General features: G+C 39.6%; 1 long non-coding RNA gene across 1 annotated transcript in view; it reads left to right on the top strand.

Annotated features, from left to right (window-relative positions):
* LOC127573699 (uncharacterized) overlaps window positions 1-23386 on the top strand; it is a 203343-nt gene extending 179957 nt beyond the window's left edge. Inside the window, exons 3-4 of the long non-coding RNA XR_007956801.1 lie at window positions 6399-6459; window positions 23296-23386. This is a non-coding gene — a long non-coding RNA (uncharacterized LOC127573699). The remainder of the gene's footprint in view (window positions 1-6398; window positions 6460-23295) is intronic.
* The last annotated feature ends 209 nt before the right edge of the window (window positions 23387-23595 follow it).

Raw genomic sequence — 23595 nt, 5'->3', positions numbered from 1 at the left:
AGGACAAATTTGGTAAGCATTAATACAAATTCAACAAAAAACTGCTGCTTAATGTAGAGAGAATATTACAAAGAACAAGACTGTTGGGTAGTTGTAGGGTGGGGTTAGTAGGCTAGGCCCTTTAGAAAGAATAATCTCAAACTAAACAATATCTATATCAATAAAATGCATCTATGAGAAAAAATTGATGAGAGAATTTTAGTCTCTCTGATAGTCACAACTGTAACAAAAGTTTAGATTTTTCTGGGATTGGGTTTCAATTCATGAATTCTGTTGCCCATAAATCCAACCAAAAGATCGAAAATAAATTTCATACAAGCCACTGTGAACTGCCACAGAACTGAAATAACCATCTATAAATCGTTGCAGACAAAATGGATGCTGACTGACTTTTATACTTCTAGAAAAAGATTACAAACAGTTCAGCATCTCCAGAGAGCAGCCTGCCTCCAGTTACTGATAGGAATAATTAACATACACACTGAATTAGCACATCAAGAACCTTTCTTTCTTGTATCAATTAACATAAGAAATAGATCTCTCAACTATCACTAATAACTTTACAAATTGTCAAAGTCCCGTCAATCATGTACATTCACCCATTCAAGCCTGTCAACCAAATAAACCATGCATTAAATGGACCTAACCCCAGAGTCCCATTTACAATTATTTTATTTTACTATACAATGTTGGAATTGCTGATAGGGCTAACATTTAATGTCCCTTGCCTTCAATTTACTTGTCCTACTCAATATACTACTTGAATTTATGTATATATCATTAAACACTGCCAGATCTTTTTTTTTGTCTATTTTCCAACTTTTCAATAAGTCAATGTCACGGGTTCTTAAGGCCACTCCCTGTCAATAGTATACCACTGTGTCACCAAGTCTGATGTGTCTGGTAAGTCAGTCATCTGATTTGGACAGGGATTGTGGTAGATGAGTTTAGGATACTGAGTGAAAGATATAATTCTTTGAGACTGACAGTATCAGGCTATTGCTTGGCCAGTTGGTGGGCAGCCATATACACACACATCTGCAGATGTCCATGAAGAGGAATTTTCAAGATTAATTAATCTGAGTATACATTTATCATGCCTGTATTTAATGCTTTGATCAAGGCTTGGTGGTCCATCCAGTTTTATTGTTATTGTGTTTTGTTTTGGCAATTGGGTACAACTGATTGGGTGCATAGGTCATTCCAGAGGGCATATCACTGTGGATTTGGATTTAAATCCATGCAGATGAGATAAGAACAGTCATTTGGTAGCTTTTGAAAGGGAGTGGATTAAATGGCTGATAATTAAAGGTACACATTCATCATATTCTGGAACAAGTGATTTATCCAACTCTTCCAGAAACCAGTTTCCATACTCAATTAAAAAGAAGTAAATACAAATATAGTAATCTGTCTTTAGAGATAGCCTGTTAAACATCATGGGTTGGAACTGATAGTGAACAATATAGCCCACAGAGCTGACCACTAATGGTTCTCTAATAAATCGTGATCTAAACTGTCTGATCAACAGAGGTAAGGTGGAATGAAATTTAATATATGTATCTTCTACTAGTATTGTTTCTGAATAGTTTCTCTAATTAATTTGGGATGCTACCTACACTTACTGTATTTGCACCAAGCAGTTTCCTCGATATCAGCACCTTACTTTCTGCAAGATTGTGGTTCCATTTTCAGAAATAGTGTTGTCAACCTACATTACTTGGCAGTCAGTAATAGGACTATAAAAGGCATTCTGGGTGGATCAAAGCCAAGTGCAGGCATATGCTGTCTATACTGGGCCTATATAATTGTGCCCTTGAGTTAATGCCACTGGCAGTTTTCAGATTTCAACAAGTGATCCTCCATATGGCAATTTCTTATTGTCTGAAAGTGCCAGACGGGAAAATATCAACTAAGTCGAAAGGCAGCTGCAATAATAGCAGAGCATATTGTAGACTTGTTTAGTGTGCTAAGTGTAAACAGAGTTCAGGTAAGCATTACATCTATGATCCTAGGAGAGTCATAGCCATTTATAACAGTACAAAAAAAATCAGTGAAAGAGTATGCCACTGCTGCAACAGATGTGAGATGTGGACCTTGATGATGTTCAACTGCTGAACACCATTTACAGCTCTGTGAACGGGATCTTTGGAGTCCTATATTCTTGCCTGGGTAACTGTCAAACTATTTCTGATTATTTATGGAAATGCTCAGAGATATAAAACCTGAAAAAGTGCATTTTATCGGTGAAATGCGAGAAGTATATCAGTGGTGAAGGGAACAGGATTAAAATAGCAATCACAGACAAACAGGCAATACAAAAGCTATGTGATGAGTCTGAGCAGGGGAGGAAACACCACATATGTGAGGTTGATAACAAAGAACCCCAGAGCAGGTACAAAATGGGGAAATAGGAAAACCAGGAACAAAGCAGAATGGTTGCTTGCAGAGGAAAAGAAGCAAAAGCATTTGCCTGTCCCTGACCTGAGACAGAAAAGCAACATCTGAGAGTCCAGTAAGTGAGGGTAGAGCTAATTTAGATCTCATGTCTGCATGGAATAACTATATTACTACCTCCACTAAAATGCATTTCAATATATGGAAATAATATGTGAAATTCCTGATTGAATTGAAAGTGCCTAGTTTAATCTCAACCAGATAACAGATCTCTGTGCCTGCAAGGGGGATAATTAAATAGATTTACTGAAGACAGCAAGAGCATAAGAACACAGGAACAGGAGCAGGAGTAGGCTGCCTTTAGTCTGGACTGCCATTCCGTAAGATTATGGCTAATCTGATTTTTGGCATCAATTCTACTTTCCTGCCTGATCCCCTGATTCCCTAATAGCCTAGAAATCTATCTCAACACTAAATTTACAACAACTCAGCACCTACAGCTCTCTTGGGCAGAGAATTTCAAAGGTTCACAATCATCAGACAGAAGAAAATGTTTCCTTATCTCATTCTTAAGAGGTTGACCACTTATCCTATGACTATACCCCTATGAGATGCATCCTTGCAGCATTTAACCTATTAAGATACCTCATACTCTTATGTTTCAATAAGATCATTTTCATCCTTCTGAACTCCAAGGTGCACAAATCCATTATTCCCAATCCTTGTCCATAGGACATTTGCCTTATCTCAGGACCTAAGCTTGTGAACTTTTACTACATTATATTCTTCCATAACTAAGGAAACCAAAACTGCATACTGTACTCTTGGTGTGGTCTCCCCAAAGCCTTGCCCATTGGAAGCGAGACTTCCTAACTCTGTCTCATCAAGGATCTCCATCCTTGATTTCATACCTAACCTCAAATTTTCAGCAATTTCCAGTTTTACATTCAGACACAAATACTTTGTTTCTTGAGTAACAGTTTAATCAGCGAAAAACATATTAAGGGCAACTCCAGCTTCAGTCCACATTTAGAGGTGTGGCACTTCCATGCCTATAATCTTCCCTTTAGCTGAAGAGCATTCAATATGTGCACATGATCAAAGACAAGACCATTTGATTTCATAAGAGGACAAGCGTCCTCCAGAGTTTATGGGCATGGATCATCCAGGATACTTCAAATAGCCTTCCACATTTTATGTATCTTGTGATCTCCATCCTCAGCCAACCTTAAGAACGTTGAATTTTCAATTTGTGACAAATAGTGAGTAGCTTAGTGTAAGTTGCGCCTCTTTGGACAAAATTGAAACTACCTCAAAACTATTTCCATTGTGAATCCAGCCCAGAATGATGAATGATGTTTTAGCTATTAAAATTTCATGCATTTAAATTTTCTTGTTAGAGAAATATTATCAGAAGGGCTTGAATGCACATTTATTACAAACCTATTTCTCATAAGGAACTTACATCCAGTGTATAGACAGGCTTTTACTCAAGAGTCTGGGTTGGATTTAAAATCAGGTCCGGAGGTGAATATGCTTTCACCCATTGTGTTTCCAGTGAGTTCTAACAATTACTTTTATTGAACAAATTTCATATAGTCAGCTTAACAAATGAAGTTAGAGTATTGTCATTTATTGCATCCAGTGCTCCAGGTGTGGTCTCCTCTACATAGGTGAAACCTGACACAGATTGGGTGACTGCTTTGTCGAGCACCTTCGCTTCATACACTGCAACAGCCAGGATCTCCTGGTAGCCAGCTGCTTCAATTCTACTTTCCATTCCTACACTGACATGTCTGTCCATGACCTCCTCTATTGCCACTTTGAGACCAGGCGCAGGTTGGAGGAGCAACACCACATATTCCGCCTTGGTAGTCTCTAACCTGACGGCATCAACATCGATTTCTCTAACTTCTGATAACCCCTCCCCTTTGTTTCCCCTTTCCCCCCTCTTTTGTTTTCCCTCATTCCTGTGGATCCCTCTCCTTCTCTTTCCCCTCCCCTGCCCTCACAACCTGCCCATCTCCTCCCTCTGGTTCCCCACCTCCTTCCCTTTATTCCATGGTCTACTGTCCTCTCCTATCGGATTCCTTTGTCTTCAGCCCTTTACCTCTTTTACCTATCACCTCCCAGCTTCTCACATTATTTCCTTTCATTCCCCCTCCCCCACCACCTACCTACCCCCCTCTCACCTGGACTCGCCTATCACCTGTCAGCTTGTGCTCCTCCCTCTCTTCCTACCTTTCTGTTCTGGCTTCTGTCCTCTTATTTTCCAGTCCTGATGAAGGGTCTCGACCCAAAATATCGACTGTTTATTTCCCTCCATAGATGCTCCCTGATGTGCTGAGTTCTTCCAGCATTTTGTGTGTGTTGCTCCAGATTCCAGCATCTGCAGAATCTCTTGTGTCTCTGAAGTTAGAATGGGTTGAGAATCAGTATTAGTTCAACATATTAATTGATTTTATGTTTTGCTCAATGTTCTGAGGCAGGGTGTACAGAGAATGATCCACATAAGTTATTAAATGAGCCTAGCCAACAAGCAAAATATAGCATCTGATGTAATCAATATGTGAAAGAGGAATTCCACAGAGCACAATTCTGTGTTCCCTGTGTGGCCAAATTCTGCACTAACTCCATCTACAAGTTTGTAGATGACACCACTATAGTGGTTGTATCTCAGATAATGATGAATCAGAGTACAGGAAGGAAATAGAGAGCCTTGTGGCATGGTGTCATGACAAAAACCTTCCCCTCAATGACAGCAAAACAAAAGAGCTGGTCATTAACTTCAGGAAGTGGGGCAGAGCACACATTCTTGTTTACATCAATGGTGCTGAGGAGGAAATGGTTGAGAACTTCAAGTTCCTAGGAGTAAACATCACCAATAGCCTGACCTGGTCCAACCACATGGACACCATGGCCAAAAAGGCACACAAGTGCCTCTCCTTCCTCAGGAAGCTAAAGAAATTTGGCAAGCCCCTATCAACCCTCACCAATTTTTATAGATGAATCATAGAAAGCATCCAATCAGGATGCATCATGGCTTGATATGACAACTGCTCTGCCCGAGGTCGCAAGAAACTGCAGAGAGTTGTGAACACGGCTCAGCACATTACGAAAACCAGCCTCCCCTCTATGGACTCTCTCTACACTTCTCGCTGCGTTGGTAAAGCAGCTAACATAATAACAGATGCCTCCTACCTCAGACATTCTTTCTTCTTTCCTTTCCCATCGGATAGAAGATACAAAAGCACCAGGCTCAAGGACACTTCTATCCTGCTGTTATAAGACTATTGAACAGACCTCTCGTACAATAAGATGGACTCTTGACCTCACAATCTACCTCATCTTGGCCTTGTACCTTACTGTCTGCCTGCCCTGCACTTTCTCTGTACCTGTGACATTTTATTCTGCATTCTGTTATTGTCTTACGTTGTACTACAGATGTGATGAAATGATCTGTATGGATGGCATGTATAACAAAGTTTTTCATTGTATCCCGGTACATGTAACCATAATAAACCAATTTACCAATTTACTAATTTCTGTGAATCACAAACTGCTTATTTCATATTTTGTTGTTTAAGTATTTTCAGAAAATATTCTGCTTGGTTCTTCTGTGTGTTGCAGTCTCAAACTTAACAGGACAAAGGGAAATAAACTGGCACTGCGCAGCAGAATGGTAAAACAGATAGTAATTTTAAAATGATTTGCTGTCTTAGTCGTGATATTGGCTGACTCAGGGATGTACTGAAACACAGTCCTAACACCAGCAACAAACAGTTAAAGTAATAATTTTTTATGCTCATACTTTCTATCATTTCCTTCAATATGACCAATCTGGCAGGGCATGAGGGAGGAGAGGATTTTTCCCTCTGCAGATACATTACATGGTGAAATCATAAACATAAAGAATTCATTGTTACCTTTGACATAAACAATATATTGCCATAAGGAAAATACACCTTATTTTATTTCAAACTTTTCTGTCTTTCTTCCAGTTATTCACAGCTGAAAATCAGCATCACTGATCAAAAGAACAGTAAGACTGCTGAGGGTCAAGTAAGTTACAATTAACACTTGTGCTGCATAGCAAGGACAAATGATCTTCAGCTGATTTATTTTGTTGTTAAACTTCTTTTTAAATGATACTTTATTTTTCAATAGATTGCAATTACTGGAATATGTTTCATTGGTTGCCAGTTGGCCTCTAGTACTTTGCTGAGGTGCTATTGTTCATTAGGGAGCCCTGTTAATGAGGCATTGCATTATTTGACTGAAGATGGAATTACTGTCAAGCTTAATCATATCCTCTTCCAGAATCTGCATACGCTGTGCACAAGTAGGGGGTCACTGGATGCTGGGCAGAATAGAGAAAGAAAGATCCTGTATTTTATGTAATTAAGATCTCCTGAAGTACTCTAAGACAAGTGATTGTGTCTGAAATACAGAAGCTGCTGTCATGTAGATGAAGGTGACAGTAAATACATGCTCAACATGATACAGAAAATCACAACAACCAGGTAATCAGGATCAGGAATCCCAGATGATTTTCCTTATGCTAGTCTGGATGCTCTATTCTGGTTCTAGTTCTATTGCAGGCCCAGTTAAAGTTAATTATCATAGGAATGGAATTTTAGAATGTTAGAAGTTAAGAAAGTCAAGCTGATTACTCAAGTACTTCTAATGGGCCAACTCTCTTCAATGCGGAAAAGAGTCCCAGTGAGACTCATGGAGGTCATCATAAAGGAGGTATTAGAAAGGGATCAAAGAGGGTATTAGAAGAAGCAGATGAAGGTGGATGGGCCAAGAGGTGCAGGAAGGGGAAGTCCAGAGTGCAGTGCCTAGACATTGAAGAAGTAGGTACCTGTGCTGGGGAGAGAATTGCACATGAGGCCAATGTCAGAGAAATGGAAGAGCTCTGAGACTGGGGGGGTGATGGGCTAGATGAGATTATAGAAATATATATGGGCAAGTCAAAAATGAGGATGATAATCTTAAAGCAGACATTGAAATACTTGGAACCAATAGAGGCTTGTAAAGGCAGTACAAGATAAAAGTAACGATGAGATGAACTTCATAGAGTTCTGTGAGAGTCTGGAACTTTTGATGGAGGAAGGATGATTGGTCTTCTCAAAGTGTACTTGCAGAAATTTCAGGTCATTAAGTATTGACGTTGGAGGAGCAGTCCCACAACACAGAGCCACTGGATCTTGGGTGCTGCCCAACAACAGAAAAAGTCCAGTTTATATTACTTTTTAGTTTAATCACTGTTGGGGATGAACAGCAAAGAAGGGAGAAACATATCACTTCCATATCTTTTCTATTTAATTTAACACTTCATTTGTGATCTTGGTGTCCTTCCCAGATCCACAACTAGATGTGTGCCTAAGACACAAAAGGTTTACATCATTTCCCTCTGTCTAACCTCTGGGAATTGGTGTTTTCTGAACTTCAACTGAATGTAAAGTGGCCATATGCCTGAAGGGCATCAGAAGAAAGGATACAATGTTCAATTTAAATGCACCATCTTGCACATTTTATTTGATCACATGCTGGATCATCTCCATTTCTGTTTAAGAGACACATAATTAAATATTTTAGTTCTCTCCAAATATGGCACTAGTCCATTTGAAGCCATAAGGGAAAGATATGGACATAGTGGAGAGATTTCACGAAATGTCATTAATGAATTGTCAAGGGAGCTAATGCAGGGAGCCAAAATAACCCTTGGTGCATCAGAAATGGCTTTGTGTCATTTTCCTCCTTTCAAAGAGGGATATTACTGTAAATCTAGCATGTGTCACTGCTGCTATTCACTGAGCAACGTTTAATACAATTGCCTGGTAACTTATAGTGCAAGTCAAAGGTGTTCAATTTGTACTCAAATGGTCTCAGACAATCCTAAATCCCCAAAGCCCAAGCAATGCTTGTTTTGCTTATATTTTATGTTGGAAGCTTAGAGAGGAATACTTCTAACGTGGTTGCCTCATTAATGCATAAATCTCAAATCAACCTTTGCCAACATGTCAGCCAGGTCTCATTAAAAATTCCACTACCAAACTACCAACCAGCCCAAGTCTGCTTTCTAGTCCCCACTACACTTAATGATCCCAGGCCTGACCCCCTACCTCTACTAATCCCTGACTCTTTTCCCCATTAGATCTCTCTCTGTGGTATTAAAATCCACCTTTCTTCATAGTCTGGGACTTACTTGAGTTCTTGTGTGTGCTCTACAATGACAAGTGTGTGAGAGGAAGGCCCTTAGAGTAGCATTTGACTCTTTTGGCCTTGGGTACTCATGAATAAATCATTCACTGGCATGCCGCACAGTGGCAGTTTAAGCACTTGAATATGTGCCTTTCAATTTCTATGCACAACTTTTATTTTATGTATCAAATTAATGAGAACATTCACTTACATCCCTAAAAGTCTGTGCTGCACATATTTCATCCCACAAAGGCAAAGCTTGCATCCTAGCTAAAGCAAGATTTTAATAAAGGGTGTATTCTGCTGATTTACAGATTTGCAAGATGTTGTGAGTAGATGTGATGTAGTAAACAGAAATACAACACCATTTCTGTTTGACTGCTGGCTCATTACAAATTACCTAAACATTTAGCAGATGAAGGGATGATCAGTACCATAATATGAGTACTCTAAAATGCTGAACCTGAGACAAATAAAAGCATGAAAACCGTCTTCCTGGATGTTATCTTGCAAGTGGCAATGAGCTGGAGGAGCCTGGTTAATCTGGATTTGCTTGCACTGATAAAGTTTCAGTATATTGACCCAAAATTAGAAGTCAGCCACGGATCATACCACCAGCAGCAGAGCATCATAGCCCTAAACAAATTGGTAGGTAGGAGTACTGTCTTTTGATCCAACATAATAAATCACTACTTGCTGAGTTACACAGATCGAAGAGTTCTAATTCAAATTCACCTTAATAGGTTGCAATTAATCCTTTACTGCATTCAAATAAGTCTTATTGTTTAACCAATGGTATTACAAACAATTCTTCATTAAGATGGGAAATGAAGTAATTTGATCTGAATTCCTAAGTTTAAACAAAGATTGTATGAGGAGTCATTTGGCTCAGATACACTGAGGAGCTTCATTGAAAGGCATGACGGTGGATAGGCAATGGCTAACATTTAAGGAATGAATGCAGAAACTGCCAACAGTTATACATTCCCTTATGGTGCAAAAACACAAGGACAAGCAATCCAACGATGGCAAACAAAAGAAGTTAAAAATAGATCCAAAGAGGAGTCTATAAACTTGTCAGAAAAAATAACAAGCCTGAGGATTGGGAGCAGTTTTAGAATTTGGCAAATAAGGACCAAGAGATTGATTAAGTGAGGAAAAAAGGAGAATGAAAATAAACCTGCAAGGAACATTGAAGCAGAATGTAAAATCTTCCACAAATATGTAAAAAGAAAAGGATTAGTGAATACAATTGTAGATTCCTTAATGTCAGAAATGGGAAAATTTATAATGGGGAATAATGAAATGGCAGATCAAATGACAAATACCTTGGTTCTGTTTTCATAATTCCCAGAAACACTAAGGGGCCAAGGATCTGATGAGAAAGAAGAATTCAAGGAAATTAATAAATAAAAGTGCTGGAAGAATTAAGGTGAATAAAAGCCAATAAATCTCATGGGCTGATAATCTACATCACTGAATATTAAAGGAGGTGGCCATTGAACTAGTGGATGCATTGATTGTCATCTTAATACTTCTATAGACAATGAAAGGATCATTGCAGACTGGAAGATAGCAAATGCACCCCATTATTTAAATAAGGAGGGAGGTAGAAAACAAGAACTACAGACTAGTTAGTCTAACATCAGTAGTAGGAAAAGTGCTGGAGTCTGTTTTATAAAGGATGCGAACAACAGATTACCTTGAAAACATCAAAGGGATAGACAAAGTCAAAAAACTTATGAAAGGGAAATTGTGTTTTTTTTGAGGGTGTAACTGGTAGAATAGATAAGGGAGCAACAGTGGATGTGGTGTATTTGTATTTGTAGAAGGCCTTTGATAAAGTTCCACATAAAAAATTATTGTACAAAATTCAAGTACATTGAATTAGGGAAGATGTACAAGCATGGATTGATTTTATTTTGTCAGACTGGAAACAAGGAGTAGGAATAAATGGGTCTTTTTTGGGTTGGCAGGCTTTGATTAGTAGGATACCAAGAGAGCAGTACTTGGAAGCTAGCTAATAACACAGATCAATGGTTTGGATGAGGGAACTGAATGTAATATTTTTAACAACATGAAACTGAGTGGGACTGTGAGTTGTGAGGGGATGCAAAGAGACTTCAAGGTGATTTAGACAAGTTGAGTCCATGGACAAATACATGGCCAATGCAGTATAATGTGGACAAATGTGAAGTTATCTACTTTGGTAGGTAAAACAGAAAGACAGCATATTACTTAAATGGTGACTAAATAGAAATGTTGATGTACAGAGTGACCTGTGTCTCCTTGTACACCAGTCACTGAAAGTAAGCAAGCAGGTGCAGCAAGAGGCTAAGAAGGCAAATGGTACACTCATCTTCATTGCAAGAGGCTTTGCCTACAGGAGCAAGGATGACCTATTATAATTATACAGAGCCTTGGTGAAATCAATACCTAGCGTTTTGTGTGTAGTATCATTCTCATTACCAAAGGAAAGATATACTTGCTATAGAGGGTGTGCAATAAAGGTGCAACCAACTGATTCATGGGATGGAGGAACCACTGTGTGAGGAGAATGGATTGACTAGGCCTGTATTCTGCAGAGTTTAGAAGAATAAGAGGAGATCTCACTGAAATATATAAATTTCTGACTGGTCTCAACATGCTGGATGCAGCGAGGATGTCTCTCCAGGCTTGGGGTTCCAGAACCAGAGGTCACAGCCTCAGTATATGGGGTGAGGCATTTAAGACTGAGATAAGGAAAACATTCTTCATTTAAAGAGCGGTGGAGGTCTGTGGAGGTCAAGTCACTGAATGTATTTAAGAAGGAGATAGATCGATCGATGTAAAAGCATCTGGAGTATGGGGAGAGAGTGGGAATATAGTTATGAGATAGAGGAGCAGCCATGGTCGTAGTGAATAGCAGACCAGGCTTGGAAGTCTGAATGTCCTACACCTGCTCCTATTCTTCTGTTTCTATGCTTTTAAATAAAGATTCTAACTCTGTATCCTTCCTTGATTAGACAGTGCAACTCATGAGTTGTCAATCATCATCCTATGTTATTCCCAGTGCCAAGCTGTGTAAGCTCTGTTTTTATAGCCAGGTTGTCACAAAGGTTGTGTAGACTCCTGCAGCTGCTTGTTTCTTATCTCATGCTGCAGCCTCACGTCTCCTGAGGCCTCTCCTATCAAAGTATAGACTCTCAGTGCCTCTAATCTTGCCTGCTCAAGCTTTCAAACTGATTGCAATTCAGGCAACTTTATAAACATCATTTGTTTGCTTGGGTTTGTATTTGGCCTTCATAGCATTTACCTAAAATCTATGATTCCCAAATTAAGAATCGGGTTTACATATTAAAATACCTAAACTAAAGCAAATGGTTTATTTGTTAAAAACATCTAGGGATTGAAGTATTTTAACATTCACAATAATTTTGTGTGCAACATGAAAGAATTTAATCTAATGCCCAATCTTTGTGTGCAGGTCATATGGTTTCCAGAATTTCTACTGAGTTCTTTGTATGTATGAAGTCTGTATGTGTTATATGTTGATGCCCTACCTCGTGATGTCTTATTCTTTCATTTTCCCAACTCTTGTCCTTTTCTCTGATCCCAATCCTTAGTACCACATTTCACAAGGTCTCAGCTCCTGATGACGTGGTCCCTGACTCCAATTCCATGAATTCTTGACTTGATCCTCCTATCCTTCAATCCTCAATGTTTTATCCTTTGAATCCCGGTAAAATGTACAAAGCACAAATCACATACTGATGCAGTTCTTGCTCAGTACTTGTTCTGGTCCAATGCGTCTTAAGATATGGCACGGTAGGGGGCAGGCACGGTAGTGTAGTAGTTAGCATAATGCTATTACAGTGCCAGCGACCTGGGATCAATTCCGGCCACTGTCTGTAAGGAGTTTGTACGTTCTCCCTGTGTCTGTGTGGGTTTCCTCCGAGTGCTCCGGTTTCCTCGCACATTCCAAAGACGTATGGGTTAGGAAGTTGTGGGCATGCTATGTTGGTGCCGGAAGCGTGGCAACACTTGTGGGCTGCTCCCAGAACACTCTATGCAAAAGATGAATTTCACTGTGTGTTTTGATGTACATGTGACTAATAGATATCTTAAAAATCTTAGAATTTTTGTGTGACATTGTCAGCATAAATTGGTGGATTGCAATAATCTGTCACTGTAAACCCTATCTTTTATTAATAAAGGATAATGTTTAGGGAATTTTAGCACAGTGGTTATCTTAATACACTGGTAATCCATTGGCCTGTGCTGATAATTCAAAGATATAAGTTCACATCAGGGGAATTTAAATTCAGCTGGCTAATACATGTAGAAAAAATGCCGGTATCTGTAATGACGACTGTAAAATTGCCAAAATGTTGTAAAAGCCATCTGCTACACTGGACAGAAGGAAATGTTCTGTTCTTGACATATAGTTTGTTCTACACGTGACTTCAGATCCATAGCAACATGGCTTTGTCTAAGTTACCCTAAATAACTCAATTGTACCAAACTGCCACAAAGAACAATAATAATATAACTGGATGGAATACCTGGTACAGAACGTGACGAGGAAACACCCAGTAATTTCCTCCTTTATTCATCTGGATACATGCTGAACAATGAAGCAATAATTTTACACGGTTGAACTCAAAGAATCATAAGTTTGAAGTAACACAACTCCCTGGGTGTAATTCATATAAATTGATGTGACATTACAGTATGACATGGTATTTTGGTCAGAAATACATGATTGGATGTTACCCAATGCTGTGGTGTCCAGAAAAGAGACAAAATTGCCCTTCTTTGCAGGAACTATGAGGTAACCTTCAGTTGAGCTGGGGGCAATGAACAATATCTTCTGCCCATATCATGGGATCTTTATGCTGAATTGGCAGAGCCAAAATCATAACCTGTAGCTGGTACAAGTTGGACCTGTGGCATGAACATTCACAATAAAATCTGGATTGAGGAAGTCAACCCTGTTTAACAATCAACACTCATAAGGGCTTTATTCATATACCAAGTTGTCTGATGACATTAAATTATCACCACAAAATATTTCATGATGCTGTGAACAAACTGTCAAATGCAGTCTCTGTCATCAAGATGATGTTTTTATCTCAACTGGCATGAAGGAGGATAGTGTTCAGATACCTGTAGAGGTACTTAGGAGGTTTCATAAGCGTTACGTTAAACTCCAGAAAGGTAAATAAAAGCTTGTGCAAAAAGAAGTGGCTGAGGATGCATGGCACTTCATGACATGATACACTCCTGCAGAAATGCTGATGTGCAATTGAATCTGGATGTGTCTAAGTCTTGCTCAGCCTTAATTCAGAAGGAAAAAATGCAACAAAAGCAGTTAAAACAAAGCAAGCATTGCAAACATGCCATAAAAAGGAAGAGGTTCTGACTACCTCTTGATTAGGATTGTGATTAGGATTGTGTGATGAGACCAGCTGGTGGGTTAGACATGAGAATGTGGAAGACTGAGAGGATTTTGGAAATATATAGTTCCCAGCATTATTGCAAAGGACGTGAGAAAGTCAAAAAGATTATGATAGTACAGGAGACACCACCTGATCTTCGCTAGATATCCAAGGGAATAATGAGGAAGACTGGGCGTTTGTGAGTTTGAACATCCTCCTAAAGTGAGTCCTACAATCATTGAATAGCTGACAGAACATGTTCTGTGTTGTTTTTTGTGCATTCTTACTACATTAATTTTGAACATTAACAGAAGAATTTGATCTTTTATTTAAAGCAATATTAAATTAAGAAAAGTCAGTTTAATTACTTGTCATTACATGTAAATATATTTGAATTCAAGCGCTTGCACTTCTCTCTAATTGGAGTGCCTCATATACTGTACTTTTTTACAATTTCTCAACTTTACTACTGGATGCTGTATTATAGAAAATCTCTGGAATTGAACCATGCATGTTTTATGTGCATATTGTTAAGAAAAAAGATACCACCTTGATAAATCATGATCAGCCATCTTAGTCTCTGCAGTGTTGCTGACTGAAATATTGATATAAAGCATGTTCCAACCAGAGATAATGTCTCAGATGTTACATGTTGATCTGTGAACAATAGTCGAAGAATTTAATTGTATTATATTAAGAATATCTAAGGATTATATCAGTTCAATCAGATTCTTGTTTATACACACGATTTGTGGAAAGTAACCAGTGCAAGTATCTGCTGAATCCAGAATGAGAAGGACCTCGATAAGTTTTTATTGTTGGTAGAGATGAGGAAAGGATGTTTACTCAACACAGTCAAAAGCAAGGCATCCAGGGAAGTTCATACAGTGGCATGGAAGGAGGTTACTGAATATACAATAAGAAAACATGGAAGTATCAAAATATTTTCTCTCCCTTCAACCTCTGTATGTATGGCAATGCATGCTACTTCTGCCTTTCCATTTGTGTCCTGTCCAAAATGATGGACAATGCTTGAGAAAGGAACAAAACTGATGGTGGCATGCTGTTTATTAAGGAGCTATTGGAGATTAAAGAAAGGGCACAGAAACTGTTGAGTCCTTGTAGCTGCATGCTCAATGCACTGGGAAACATTGGCTTCAGAACAAAAGTGTTTCATTCAGCATGAAGCTACTGAAATCCTGTATAACTACTGTGTTTGAATCTGCCAGTTAAACAGAAATTTTTATTTTCCCAATGACTGGTCCACTGATGGTGGATCCCAGCTGAACACCATCCAGGACAAAGCAATCAATTTGACTGGCATCCTTTCAACCACTTAAACATTCATCCTATCCACCACAGGTGCACGGTGGCTGCAGTGTTTACCATCTACAAAATGCACTGTTACTCACCCAGGGTAATCTGATAGCAATTCACAAACCTACAATCGCGACATCCAAGAGGAATAAGGGGAGTGAACACATGGGAACACTACCATCTGCAGATTGCACACCATCCTGACTTGGAAATATATTGCTCGTCTTTCATCGTTGAAATCCTGGAACTCCCTGCACAAGGGCTCAACAGTACTACCTTCATCAGGAAGACTGCAGAGGTCAAGAAAGCCATTCACCACCACATTCTCATAGGCAATTAGGGATGGGCAATAAATGTTGGGCTTTCCCTTGACACCCTGTTCCTGAAAAGTGCTTTTAAAAAATGGGTTGGGGTACCAGAAGAAGTGGCTGGGGGCAGCAGTGTGGCTGTGGAGGTTATCTCTCAAGAGTACTATGCTACAACTGGACATAGTTGCAAAAGAGGAGGAAGGAGAAACTTCCTTTGCGTGTACATTCCAGCTACTGAGTTCATCGTGACAGGGGAGGCACGAGATAGCCATGAAGACAATGATATCATTGTGTCTCCAACAAGTATTACTTCTGGTTTCAAAAGAGAGCAGATGTGAACAGCATGGAATGTACACAAAAATAGAGGAGTTGTGGGAGCAATGATAGAGATTTTGATGTGCTAACTTGATGGACACAGGGAAAAGATGGCTGATAAAATACTCCGGTTTATTTCTGTTGCCAGGTAGTCAGATAGTATGTAGCTGACCAGATGAGGTGTGCCAGGTGGTACACTGGCTCACTGATGTGGTTGCTAACTATTAATTTGCATTGAGCTTGCAGAGCGGAGACAGTCTGTGCTGCAGATCACAAATATCTTCAGTGAGTTCATCTCACTGACAGCTGAGGTTTGCACACTCACTCTAGCTGGATGAGGTGTGCCAGCCATACCAAAACAACCCTTGCCAACTATTGCTACTGATAATGTAGAAGCAGAGCAAGTACTTTAACTGTACCTGTAAAGTGATAAAGACCAGGAAGCATTAGATGGCATCTGAATAGAACTGTACCCACCCTCCATCCCTGTTCAGATCCCCTCTCGAGCCATCAAGTGCTTTTTTTAAATTGCTCTGTAGCATCTGGCAATAATTGTGGTTATATTGTTCACTTTCATTTGTAAAAAAGAATGAGAGTAGCCATTAGTTCAGGCAATTGAATATAAATTTATTTACAGTTGTCAAAATTTTCATTCCAGTTTCACAGATAGCTTGATTTTTTGAAGGTGCTGATAACAAAGGTTCAAAGGGTAAACAATTTAGAAAATAGTGGACATATACTTGGTTTGCAAATCTTTGTTAACAGACGTTCAGGGTTTCATTGTGAGAACAAGGCTTTGCCCCTGTCCCAGTGGGCTGTGATTCTAATATTACTTCTGGTCTCATTATTAGTTAGTGGTCAAAGGCACCTGCCACCAGCTACCACCCTGGCAGTCTCTGCTGTTTCCTCATCCATGTGCTGTGCATGGCAATTCAGAAGCAAGATCCTCATTTTATGTTCTCCATATCCACCCTGATATCACTTGCTGTGATAGAATCAAGCCCCTCATTTAATGCACATTCATGCATTGTAGACAATTATAAACTGTGAAACTGTTGCAGGTGAGGCTTTCAATGTATCACCTGCCATCCTGTCTAAACAGTGGAAATCTTACTTCAGTGCTCCAGTTCTCCTCTCCATTACTTGCTACATGCTTACATGTGCACAATTGTATCTCTCATGAGGCAGAGATGAAAGTAAGCTGGGAAAGGTGAAAACCAGGAGGAAAGTGGCAAATGCAAACAGTTATGAATGGGTTAAATCAGCAATGTTAGCGATATGATCGTACTGGTCAAAAAATAAGTTATTTTCACCACAGTCAAGAGGTGAAGTATTGTTCCTGTGGTAGGGTGTCATCAGCTATGTCTCACTGGAGTGCCCTTTCTTCAAGGCTCCACCCAGACCTGTGAGCAAATATTGTGAGGTGTCTTCAATGCGATGCTAAATAAATGATGTGGAGGATTCATGTAGGGGACTTGCAGTTGTGCTTCTCATAAAATCATCATAGTTGTAGCCTTCCCTGTTTATGAACAGAGACTCACCATCAGGTCCTTTTGGTGCGACTTGTTTCCCATCGATGGCACCTATTACTTTGAGGAAGTCCAGTGGCCCTATGATTCTCCACTGCAGTTGCTGCCCTTTGATGTCCGAATATTGCATCATTTGCTACATTCTGTACAATGCTTTTTGGGAAATTGGGAAATATCATTATTTCCGTTCATTATACCAAGCAATTCAATACATCCCCTTACAATATAATAACGTCACTAATGTTTCATCCAAGAACATTGCATCAGTGAGAGGTTTGAAAAGCTGTTACACAGGGTGCAACCCTTCAGTGTCCAATGGCAGCAGGACCTTTCCCACAGACTTCAGAGACCCTCCTCAGCTCATATATCTAATACCGGACTAGGAAGAGCCTAATGCAAAGGAGTTCAGTTGCACGATCTCCTACATGGCTGTGCTTAATACAGTGCCCTCAAGTGTGGCTAAGCTCATTCTTGATCATATTAATTATATGAACAATTATCTCCTTTGCGAATTGGAGTCTTCTCATGAACACTTCATCTGACAATATCTTGTCATTAAGCCTCTGGCTATACACACTCTATACAATCCTCTGTTGGAGCCTTTGACAATAATGTTTCACTCTCAGTTCCTTTTATCTTGGCCACAACAGTGAGGACACAGACATACAGCATTTCACTTATCCCCTGAAAGACATCTTTCTGAACAAAGACAGGTCAGAGAGTGAATTGGAGGCTGCAACTTAATTACTTTATAGTTCTTAAGCAAGCAGATAACAGATCACAAATTGGTTTCATTGCACACTACCCCCCACATCTGATGATGAGCTGGAGGATGGTTAGCTTGCCTTTTGATCCTGTGAAAAGGCTCAAAGCACAAAAGATTGTTCACTGTCGCACTGATCGTTTGAGTGTCTCACACAGCTTTAAATGGGATGGCAGCACATTTAGCAGATGCAGGAAGCCATCTTTATTTACTGAGCATGGTACCTTGCAGACCATTTATAAAGTTGCAGCTGAGTGCATATTTTATCATTACAGAAAATCTGAGTGATTCAGACAGCTTAAAAAGAATGGCAGCTCTGTGTTCAGAAAGAGGAAGTCTTCAAATCCTGGTTGTTTTGAGATGACTGATTTCCACAAAAGGCAGTTTAACAAAATTCAGATCATTTACAGCTCTGCTGGTTCTTTTTATCAGTGAATAGTGTCAGTCATTAAAACTTAATGGCAAGCCCTAAGGGGTTTTCGTCAGCTCCTATGTTAAACCAATTTAACAAAATCCTGTTCTTTCAGCACTCCAGGACACTTTCCAGGGTCAGATTACTCAGATGCTGAGACATCCAAATTGTTTTGTGGGTGCAGTGATTACCTTTGCAGGTAATAGTGTCTGTGTCATGGAGGGAAGTCTGTGCTGAGCAGGGAGTCCAGTGTCAGAATCCTCAGAGGGATATGCCATTCTATTGGCCAGTGGAAGATCTGACCACTCACCTATACAACCGACTGTACTTCTGAAGGTGTACTTCTTCATTTGTTGTGATGCTTGCACAAATAGCAACATTAGCACAGATTAAAAAAAGGAAAAACAAGAAAATATCAGAAAATAAAAAAGCAGTGGATTAGACCAGTCATTTCAATAAGATCACAGTTGATGTAATCATGATTTTGGCTCCGCTTTCGTGCTCTCTCACAGAACCTCTAGATTCCTTTGTGGTTTTATGGCCGATCAATCTTCACCTTGACCATATTAAATAGCTCTGCCTCCAAAGGTTCACAGCTCTCTGAGAGAAGCAATCAGTCCCCCTCAGGATCTGATATGTTTTAATAAGATTACCCCTCATTCTTTTAAATTCTAATGCAGATAGGACAACCTGCTCAACCCCTCTTCATACATCAACCTCTTCATTCTTAGAATCCATCTAGTTAGTCTTTTCCACACTGCCTCTAATGCAGGTATATTGTTCCTCAAATATGGGAACAAAACTGTACAGTTCTCCAGTTGCAATCTCACCAGCACCCTACAAATTGCATCAAAACTTCCCTACTTTTATTCTCCATACCTCTTGCAATAAAGGCCAACATTCCATTAACTTTCCTAATTACTTGCTGTACCTGTATACTAACTTTTCATGTTTTGTGTATTGAGACCACCAATTCACTTTCAGTTCAGCATGGACAAGTTGGGCCAAAGGGCCTGTTGCAGTAATGTATAGCTCTATGACTTTATGTACTGCAAAATTTCAAGTCTCACTCCATTGAAATAATGGCAGCACAGTGGTATAGCAATTCGTGCTGCTGCCTCAAATTCATAGAAACATACTGCACAAAAACAGGCCCTTCAGCCTATGCCGACAATCAACACCCATTTGCACAAAACCTACATTAATCCCATTTTTCATTCTCCCCACATTCTCATCAACTCCTCCCAGATTCCACTACTCACCTACATGCTGGGGGCAATTTGCAATGGCCAACCAACCTACCTTCCAACCCGCACTTCTTTGGGATGTGGGAGGAAACCAACTCACAGCATCAATTGCACAATGTTGGATTCATTCACAACTTCAAAGTGCAGAAAGAATTGGGTAACCTTCAATCTTGGACTGGTAGATGAACATGTGCCAAATGAGTTCCAGGCAATGGCTATCTCAAATGAATCTCCTGCTATTAATAGCTTAAGGGTAAGTATTAACCAGAAACATAACTGGATCAGGTTAAGGTGGATATCAAGTGATGGATATCTCACCATCAGATTTTCCACTATCTGCAAGGAACAAGTCAGGTAAGTGATGGAATAAACTCTACCTGCCTGGATGAGTACTTCTTCAAAACCATCCAAGACAGAGGAACAGTTGTGAGAAAAGGTTTTTTGAGGTCTTAAAGATAGAGGGCTCTGGACACCATCTTTGGAATTTTAAAAATGATTTATTCACAAAGATAAACACAGGAACAGAACAAACAGGAACAGATGTACACACACACACACACACAGGTGATCACGAGACAGGGGGAAAAAAAATCACAGCAGGAGTGAGAGATATATACACACATACACACAACAAACTAGTTACAAATGATCAAGGAATAAACTATACCATGCCTGAACACCCTGAATCTGGGCAAGCATCAGCTCTTTGGTCCCAGGAATCCTTAACTAACTACCTTTAAGTAGTGTTCAACATCCTCAGGGACACAAAGAGGCAGCAAGCCAACATGCAGCACTTTTTATGCTGCTGGAGGGCTGGGGTGGAGCCAGCCCAGGTGATTCACAAGCCAATCGCTCGGGGCCAGGTGCGAAGGTGTTTTACAAAAACCAATGGTTAGGTGTGCCCAGAGGGGCAGGGGTGGATCCAAACCCTGATTGACAGTGGTGTCGCTTCCGACCCGATGAGTAATGTTGTCATCTGACCAGAGGGGTCAGGGCACTGTCACATGACTGCCATGACCTTTCACACTACAGGAACACACATGGTTGCTATCTTCCTATCACCTTAAACATTCACTCTCTCACCCACCAACACAACCTGACTGCAGTGTGTAGCAGCTGCAAGATTTGCTGCAACACATGGCCAAGGCTTCCTCAACAGTAACTTCCATTCCTGTGACCTCTACTGTCTTTGAGGATAAGGGAAATAGAATCAAGAAAACAGCACCACCTCCAAGTTTCTCTCTGTCTCACACCATCCTGGATTAGAAATATCTTGCTAATCCTTCAGAACTGCAAGTTAAAATTCTGGAATTCTGTCCTGAACAGCATTTTAGGAGTTCTCTCAATGCTCAGATGCACTGTTACCTTTTTGAGGACAACCAGGGTTGAGATGTGAATGTTGACTTTCCCCGTAAAGTTCATGTCCTACCAAAGGTTACCAAAAGAATTACAACATTCTGAAACATATGCAGAGGTTTTATCACCCTCTTATTTGGAAGGCGTTATCAACAAAATGCTGCTAAGTCATCGTTACATAGAACATAGCACAGTACAGCACAGGAATAGGCCTTTTGACCGATAATGTCTGCGCCGAACATGATACTGAATTAAATGAATTCTCTTCTGCCTGCACATGATCCATATCCCACCATTCCCTACATATTTATGTGCCTACCTAACAGCCTCTTAAAAGTCACTATCGTATCTGCTTCGACCACTGCCCCCGGCAGCCCATTCCGGACACCTACCACCCTCTGTGTAAAAAACTTACCCCACACATCTCCCTTCAATTTTCCCCCTCTCATCTTAAATGCATGCCCTCTAGTACTTGACATTTCTACCCTGGGAAAATATTCTGCCTCTCATAATCTTACAAACCTCTATCACGTCTCCCTTCAGTATCTGATGCTCCAGAGAAAACAACCCAAATTTGTCCAACCTCTCCTTATAGCACATACCCTCTAGTTCAGGCAGCATCCTGGTAAACCTCTTCTGCACTCTTTCCAAAGCCTCCATATCCTTCATGTTATGGGGCAGCCAGAATTGCACACAATAATGTTAAGGACTACAACTATGAAAATATATTTTCGGATTAATGTTAGAAGTTTCTAGTCAAGTTTTGCTCTCAGAAAGAAGTCTGCCTGACTGAAGACCCAGCCAATCATTCATTTATGTCAAACTAAGAAAAGATCCATCCATATCATCTTCACACAAATGGAAAGAAGCGAAGAGTAATGGCACACTAATTTGTATTCATTGTTGTAAGAAAGGACTGTGTCAAATATTGCCATATTTATGGTTTGTGTATTGGTGGACAGTATCTCGAGAAAGTAACAAGCTCTCACCAAATGAATTGCTATGAAGGCATTAAGTACATTCAGCCAAATTGGCAAGTTTAGGGGGAACTTCAGGCAGACCATAACACAGTAAGGCCTGTGTTCAAAATGCTGACAATCCCAAAATTAGGAACCAGGATTATTTTATGGGTAGCAACAAGTAAATTCTGTTCGTCATAAGTTACAACAAATTAAAAGGCCATTAAATGGGTGCAACATAAAATAGTACTTGTAAAGAAATGCAAGGATGTATGTTTGCTAAGCTAATTACCCGCCCATTTTCCTGCATCTGAGAATCCTTTGAAGACCATCCCACGATGAATTTTTCTATCTCTTGAATTTCTCTTTTCCTCCTGTCCAGTGTCTGTTTGCTATATATTTCTTCCTTCTCATGATATGGGCATTGCTGAAAAGACTGGTATTTATTGCCCATCACTTGCAACTCCTGAGAAGAATATGGTGGACTGAAGGTGCTCCCACAGTGCTGGTGGGAATTTTGGGTGTGTGTTCATATAATTGATTGCTAGCTAGATCTTTTCAAATTAAAATAAATCAACTATAATTGATGAGGGATTACAAGATTCTTTCCCGAAAGCAGGTTAGCAAACAAGTTGGATTTTTATGACACTTTCATGGTGGCTTTACTGGGACCAGATTTTTAAACCTAATTTTCTGGATTCTCTTACTATCATGCAAGGATTTTAACTCACATTCTCATTTAAATTGAGCAATATTACTACTTCACTGTCGTATCCTCAATCATATCTACAGTCGTTATACATTATACGTATTTGTGCATAATGAACAAGCCAAATGTAAACTAACAAATTATTTTGATGAACAAAAACAGAGTAAAATGAAATTCTGTTGCAAAAAAGTATTATAGTACCTTTTAACTATTTGGAAATGTAAAAAACTGGATTGAGAGAATTTGCCATGAATGCAAGGCATGCATTCAGTGACTGCAGCTATATTTAGTATACAAGATCTTTGGCTGCGCTTAGTATTCATATCACATACAGACTGAATTTTTCTTTACAGCATGGAATCCGTGAATGCCTGCAGGACCAACTCTTCAGTTCAATCAAAGGAACATGACAGCCTGTAGAGAACTGCAGCTCACTGGTGTGCAAGCAAAGATCAGAACGTGCCCATTCAAATTAAACAGTCATATACTTGAAGCAGCCTATTCTTAAATCTACTTAGTTTTTGAACACGATCTCTGCTATTAAATTTTGCCAAATTTCTTTTTTCTCTGTCAGTCTCTCATCAATTCCTTTGTTAAGATTTTTTTTCTTGTTAAAATTCAAAATTACTTGGGAAAATTTTGGAGTTGTGAAT

This window comes from Pristis pectinata, chromosome 8 (genome assembly GCF_009764475.1).
Source record: "Pristis pectinata isolate sPriPec2 chromosome 8, sPriPec2.1.pri, whole genome shotgun sequence".
In the NCBI taxonomy this organism is placed as follows: domain Eukaryota; kingdom Metazoa; phylum Chordata; class Chondrichthyes; order Rhinopristiformes; family Pristidae; genus Pristis; species Pristis pectinata.
This window is presented reverse-complemented; position numbering and strand designations above follow the sequence as displayed.